A 7,707-nucleotide genomic window follows, 5' to 3' on the forward strand; every position below is an offset into this window, starting at 1 on the left:
CGGTGGCTTACAGCATTCCCCTGTCCCTCTGTTGCACGCAGCAGCCTGCGAGGTGAGTGAGGGAACCTGTCTGTGCAGCTGTCTCCCTGCTATGTATAGCAGATGACTACAGCCAGTGGAACCTGCGCAACCCTTACCAGCCACTCACAGCTGGGAAGGAAAGGATAGGGACACAGAAAGAAAATAAGGAAAGAGGGGTCATAATTTTAATTGTATATTACAAGGACAATCAAAAGTCTTAATAAACATATAACATTTAAAATGCAAATTTCAAAAATAAAGTATTCAAAATACTTTCTCAATCTCAAGGTATCTTTAACTGTTACAATTACATCAACCAATTGATTAGGAATAAAAAGGGATTAAACAGACCACTGAGAGCCACTTTGGTGTAGTGGTTAAGTGCACAGACTCTAATCTGGGAGAACCAGGTTTAATTCCCCACTCCTCCACTTGCACCTGCTGGATGATCTTGGGCAAGCCATAGTTCTGTCAGAGCTGTTCTCTCAAGGACAGTTCTCTCAGAGCTCTCTCAGCCCCACCTACTTCACAGGGTGTCTGTTGTGGGGAGGGGAACGGAAAGGAGTTTATAAGCTGCTCTGAGACTCCGAGTGAAGGGCAGGATATAAATCCAATCTCCTACTCTTTTCTTCTTCTTCTTCTTCTTCTTCTTCTTCTTCTTCTTCTTCTTCTTCTTCTTCTTCTTCTTCTTCTTCTTCTTCTTCTTCTTCTTCACATTCGGTGTGTACTGTCATTTAATGAGTTATAAACTATTTAGTTTAAAATAAAAAAAGATTACTACTTTTAACACTAAGTCTTGTCATAGCGATATATTGATTCTTAAATTACTATTAAGATATTAACATATCTTATACTCTGTGACTGCTGAGATCTCACAAGCAATAAAAAAAATCTCACAAGGAATTAAAAAACTGGATAAAGCACCAGGTCTGGATGAGTTAACGGCAATGTATTATAACTGTTTGGAAGAGCAGTTAATATTGCCACTGCAAAAGGTGGAGAACAAGCAAAGAAAATATCACTCTAAACGTGCACATATAACATTAATATACAAAGAGGGTAAAAATCCAATGTTACTTCAGTCCTACAGACCAATTTCACGATTGATTGCAGATTACAAAATTTTACCTTGATAATGGCAGATAGGCTATGAAAATGCATCACAAAAGTAATTCATCCAGACCAGACTGGTTTTGTACCAAAGAGATTCATGAAGGAAAATGCTTGATTTGTAATTGATGCAATGGAATTTGTGGACAAAAAAGGACAAAAAACAGCATTTATGTTTTTAGATGCTGAAAAAAACATTTGGCAATCTTTCATGGGCCTTTCTACAAAACATATTACCAATGTGGGTCTAAATTTGCAAAAAAACCCAAAAAATATCTAAATTTTAAACAAAACAATAAGAGGAAAATATTAAGAAAATTACAGGATGTGAACTAGCAACAAACCCAGTTAAATATCTGGGTATAATTTTGACTGGGCAAAGTAATACACCATTTAGAGATAATTATGATTATGATGTAGTTTGGAGAAAAATACAAAAGGATTTGGAAAGATGGTCTAAACTAAAACTTTCTTGGTTGGGAAGAATCTCTGCAATAAAAATGAATATATTGCCAAAATAGTTTTTTTAAATTTCAGATAATACCAGTTAACATACAAGAAAAGACTTTGAGAGACTGGAAAAAATAAATTAACATGTTCATTTGGAATGGCAAAAAACCAAAAATTAGTTCCCAAGTACTACAAGAAGAGAAAAAAAGAGGCGGACTTGCGGCACCCAATGGGGAGCGGTGGCACAGAGGATATATCCTCTGGTTAACATAGTAACATCTGAGCCGAACAGGCTTGCTGTCAGTTCTAGCCCCGCGCTGGTGTGAGCTGCCAGCCTTGTCCCCAGCTCGCCGTCTACCCAGTGGTTCGAAAGCTTTGGCGAGTGGCTGATTCCGGTTTATGGCGGTGCGCTAGCAGTCGCACCTCCCAGACCTCCTGGGGGTGAGGCTGCATTCGCACCTCCCGGACCTCCCGGGGGTGAGGCTGCGCTCCGGCCGAAGAAGGGGGTGCGCAGGCTCACAACCCCCCCCAGGGTCCCGGCAAAGGGACCCTGGCCATGGAACTTCCAAGAGGTTGCCTCTCCGTGCCGAGAGACCGAATGGGCTTAGTGACGCTGACCGGGCCAAGCAAGGGAGATCACGCAGCAGAAAAGAAATGAAAGCGAGGTCGAACGTCTGATTATGAACGTGAGTCAGTTTTGCTGCGTTTAAAGAGGAAAAGTAGCTTCCCACCCTACCCTACTGAACGGGGGGAAAAGCGAGCGGGGGAGGGATGCCTCCCATGCGCATGAATTTTTGAGCGATGGGGGGGGGAGCGGAAGAAAACGCGATAGAAACTGTCTAGAAGTACTTACCCAAGCGAGGCTAAGCGGTCAAGCGCACATTCAGAGACTTTAAAAAATGTTGCGAAAGTAAACAAATGAAAAAGATGGTGGGGAAGTGGGACAAAGAAAGACTTTTGAAAACGAAACTGGAGTCCCCGAAATCGGAAATGACCAGTGAGACGGCAAAGGCAGTAGCTGATTACATGCGCCCTCTGCTGGAACAGCTGAATAACGTCAAAGAACAGATGTCCGTGGTAACACAAAGTATTACTGCACAGCAAATGTAAATAACGGACTTGATCCAGATAATGAAGCAGGATGCTGAAAAAGTTAAGGAAGTGGCTGTAACTATGCAAAAAGTGAAGAAGAAAGTGCAAAAGCGGCGGCGAGCGAGCGCGATCGGGAGGTGCGACGAGCGATCCCTGGTGGCGGAAAGAACTACACCGACGGCTGCCGAAAAGAAGATGAAGGAGCGTGCGCAGATCCCGAGCACCAGCCCAGCGGAGCCGGAAAGGACATAGCCGGGCTGGGAACAGGCGAAGCGGCGCGTCGAGAGAAGAGCACACCACCTCCGAACGCCAGATGCGACTTGATTGGCTTTTGCCTCTAACATTCTAAACAGTTTGCTGTTCTGAGGTAAAATGTGTCCAATCTCCAGGTGAGGGCTGGAGAGCACTCAGAATTACAACTGCTTTCCAGATAACAGAGATCAGTTCCCCTGGAGAAAATGGTGGGCTCAGCCTTACATGCTGCTGAGGTAGCCCCCATATGACAGCCAATGTAACATAGCAGTCAGGGCTTCAGAGCACGGGAGAGGCTGCAGGTGTGTGGGGGGTGGAAAGCTGAAGAGTGAGGGGGAAATAAAGGTAGGTTGATGATTGGTTGGGAAGGAGATAGGGTTGCCAACTCCAGGTGGGAAATTCCTGCAGATGTGAGGGATGGAGCCTGGAGAGGGTGAGGTTTCAGGAGGCGTGGGACCTCGGACAGGTACAAAGCCGTAGACTCCACCCTCTAAACCAACCATTCCCTTCTGGGGAACCATCATTGCCAATCTCCAGGTGAAGGCTGGAGATCACTCAAAATTACAACTGTTCTTTAGATAGCAGAGATCAGTTCCTCTGGAGAAAATGGTGGACTCAGTGTCATTATTCTCTGTTGAGGTCGCCATAGCAAATTGACACTGAGTGTCCAAGGCCGGGGCACCCGCCCAGAGCCTCTTTCTTGAGGCCATTGTATTTATTTCCACAACGGGCCTTTTTCCTAGTTTAATATAATTAGTATAACAAGTAGTTTACTTTATATTTAGTCAGTTTTCAGTCTATATTTACTTTGTTGTTATACATTTTGAAATATCTCTGAATTATGTTAGCTATGTTTGTATATAGTTTGTATAAAGTTGCAAATATTTGTTAGGGGTTCAGCTATTTGGTCGAATTTTTTTTTATAAAGTACAGCAGGCAACCCTTCTCAACTTGGTACTGTACTTTTATTTTTTTTTAATACATTCTGTATCATGTTGTGATAGATATTTTATTTTTTACATTGAAAGCTTAGAGGGAGCATTGCTCTCCTCCTAAGTTTTTCTAGCTCAGACAGCAACCAACACACACTTTTAAACAAAGAATGATTCTACTTTCTACCTCCTTTCTGACCAGTTTGCCTGCAGGCATGTCTGAAATAACTGCTGTACCAAGATGGTATCCCAGTGTACGGTATTCTACTACAGTATAATTGAAAACATAAATTATAATTACAGTCTGCTTGTTTTTCTCTGCTGTAATTTTTTTTGACGGAGGAGAATGAAGCTGCCAAATATTGTTCTGCAAGTCATATCCTTGTTCTGTAAGTTCTGCAAAAATAAAAAAGGAAACTCAAATATATTTCATCTGGGGATTGCCATCTTCAGGGCATGTAAGTTCTTAGCATCATCGTCAGCCCCCATAAATATTTTTATTACAACCTTTCTATGAGGAGCTCAGGGTGGCATTTGTGGCTTTGTTTTCCTCCATGTTATCCTCCAAATAACCCCGTGAGGTAGGTTATCAGCCAAGCTTGTCATGATTTGTTTCTTTAAAAGGCAATATTTACATTACGCTTGCGTTCAGTTGAAATGTATCTGCTTAAAAAAAAAAAAGCTTAGAAACTGGAGAAATTAATCACTCAAGTCAGGAACTGGCTTTTTAAAAGTTCTAGACAATCTCAGCAATCAAGAATTTCAGTGGTACTGAATAAGGATTAAAGTGATCCATTTTTGATCAAATGCAAATGGCAGCTACCACCTTTGGGTACCTACTCTTGTCCATGCAAGCATAAAATAAGATATACAGGCTTGTAATAAATCGGTGAATTGGGCCCACACTGACTAAAAACATGTCAGGACAGAGCGCTTGGCAAATTTTGGGGACTCCCCATGTTTACAGAAATGGTTTAAAGAATATATTTGGGGGGGGTTAAATACCCCTAAACAAAAGCAGTGTTCACACTTGTGCAGAGAGTGCACCTACCCTTTGTGTGTGGTGTCCAAGGCAGTGGCAGAGCCTGGGAGCCGCTCTGGGCCCGGCTGTGGCAGAGGAGCCAGGCTCTCCCCTTTGAAGCTTTGCTCAGCTGGGAGCTGCCCATTGGCTGTCAGAACATCAAAGAGGTGGGGGGGGAAGGAACTTTCAGATGGGAGACCACCAAGGAAGTCCAGGGTTGCTATGCAGAGGCAGGCAATTGCAAACTGTTAGATTGCGCTAATGAAGACTCGGACAGTGATTCAGCAAGTGATTTCAGCTTTATTGGAAGTAGCGAACAAACACTCAAACGCATGTAGTAAACCAGAACACAGAACAGTGGAGCTGGGCTTCTTTTAAACATACCGGGCTAATATAGCCACACCTACTATATACACAACAACCAATCAGATTGTGAAGATAAAGGCAAATCAGATTTCTTCCCGCTCAGGGATAAGCTTGTTTGTAATTGGTCGCTGTTTTGGCTGGCTCGAAGCTTAACATAGAGAGTGGATTAGGTGATTCATGTTCAACAATCAATACATAACAATTCCTCCCCCCTAAGTTAAGACACTCATATAACAATCATGGTTTAACACATCTCGCCATAATTCATCACAATAAATTTGACTACAATCGTAGTCGTTAAGATACACTGGTGCTTTGTGTGTACGTTCAGACCTTCGCAATGTAACAGGGCCTGGTGGTCCGCTTTGCGGGGAATCCGATCGTGGCCTGGCAACACCTGAATCTGGCGCTTTTACGGCCGAGGTTGCTGCGTCCCCGTCAGGGGCTTGTTCTGCTGTCGGAACGGCTATTGGTAACCTTGCAACGTCTTCCAAGTCTGAAGGTTGGGAGGATATTTCATCATACCCAGCCGGTGAGTCAGCGCTGTCCTTAACCCAATGCTTTTTTAACTGGTCCACATGGCGCCGCCACCTCCTGCCATCGGCCAATTGAACCAAGTACATTCAAGTACCTATACAATCACAGACCACTCCGGGAATCCATGAATGTCCCACGGCATAGTTTCAGGCAAACACTGTATCACCCGCCTGAAATGTGCGCACAGTCGTATGTGGGTCTGTACGCTCCTCCTGTTGCTCAGTGAGGTCGGGGTGCAATCTATTGAGTCTGGTAGCTAGCCTCCGGCCCATAAGTATCTCGGCCGGGCTACGGCCTGTTGTACTACAGGGGGTGGTGTGTTGGCGCAGGAGGAATGACCCTAGCCGGACGCTCCAATCCCCCTCTGTTAGCTTTCCCAATGCCTCTTTTGTTGTTTGTACCATCCGCTCCGCCTGGCCATTTGAAGCAGGGTGAAAAGGGGTGGCGGTGATTTGGCGAATGCCATTGTCCAGGAGGAATTTCTTAAATTCGTCCGACACAAATTGTGGCCCATTATCGCTGACCAGCATGTCTGGCAACCCGTGGGTTGCGAACAGCCTGCGGAGTGCCTTTATGACAGCGGTGGACGTGGTTGTGCGCATGTGCACCACCTCTAACCATTTTGACCAGGCACCACAAATTATGAGGAACATTTCCCCCTGAACAGGGCCAGCGAAATCCATATGAAGTCTTGACCAAGGCTTTCCCGATGACTCCCATTTCTGTGGCGGGGCTGCTGGGGGATTTGGTCTGCTCTGCTGACACTGATTACAAACTTGCACCCATTCTTCGATAGCGAGATCCATGCTGGGCCACCAAACATACCCTCTAGCTAAAGCCTTCATTTGTACCATTCCCGGGTGCCCGTCATGTAAGGAATGCAAAACCCTGTGTCTGAGGGTCTCTGGAATTACAACCCTGTTTCCCCAAAGTAAACACCCTTTCGATATGGATAATTCTGCTTGGCGTGTCTTGTACGGTTGGAACTCGGGTTCCATGCTGCCCATCGGCCACCCCCTCCATACCCAGTTAAGACCACGGGACAAAACAGCGTCCCTAGAGGTGTGCACAGCCACATCTTTGGAGGAGATCGGGGTTAGTGGGAGTTCATCGATGGCCAAGACTTCACATGTCGGTGCAGGATCGGTTCCTTGGTTAGGCAAGGGACAGCGGCTGAGTGCGTCAGCATGCCCTATGGCCTTACCCGGCCGGTGTTCCAGATCAAAATTGTATGCCTGCAAAAACAGCGCCCACCTAAGCATTCTAGCCCCATCTAAGCATTCTAGGGGACATGATGTTAGGCAGCTGCTTATCGGGCGAAAAAATCCCCAGTAGCGGCTTGTGGTCGGTGACCAACACAAATTTCCTGCCAAAAATGAAATCATGGAACTTTTTGACAGCCGCTACTAATGCCAGACCTTCCTTGTCTATCTGGGCATAGTTCCTTTCTGCCTCAGACAGAGATCGTGAATAGAAAGCGATAGGCGCTTCGCTTCCATTTGGCATCAGGTCGCTCAAAACGGCGCCTATTCCAAAAGGTGAAGTGTCTGCAGCCAAAATCAGGAGCTTTTGCTCATCATAATGAGTCAAAACGGCGTTGGATGTTAATAGTGCCTTAACTCCTGTGAAAGCCTTGTCCTCGGCTTGTCCCCATGTCCATTTTGCATCCTTGTGTAACAGTGCGTGCAAGGGTGCTGCCACTGATGCCTTGTGCGGCAAAAACACGTGATAAAAATTTAGCAAACCAAGGAACGCTTGCAGCTCTTTTTTGTTCCCTGGCTTGGGTGCATTTTTAATGGCCTCAACCTTTTCGCATGTGGGGTGAACCCCTTCCGCGTCTATGCGGAACCCAAGAAAATCCACACTGTCCACGCCCAGAGTGCATTTGGAGGGTTTTACCTTCAACCCAGCGTTTTGAAAACGTTT

Source organism: Gekko japonicus, unplaced genomic scaffold, assembly GCF_001447785.1.
Source record: "Gekko japonicus isolate JY-2015 unplaced genomic scaffold, Gekko_japonicus_V1.1 scaffold227, whole genome shotgun sequence".
Taxonomy (NCBI): Eukaryota; Metazoa; Chordata; class Lepidosauria; order Squamata; family Gekkonidae; genus Gekko; species Gekko japonicus.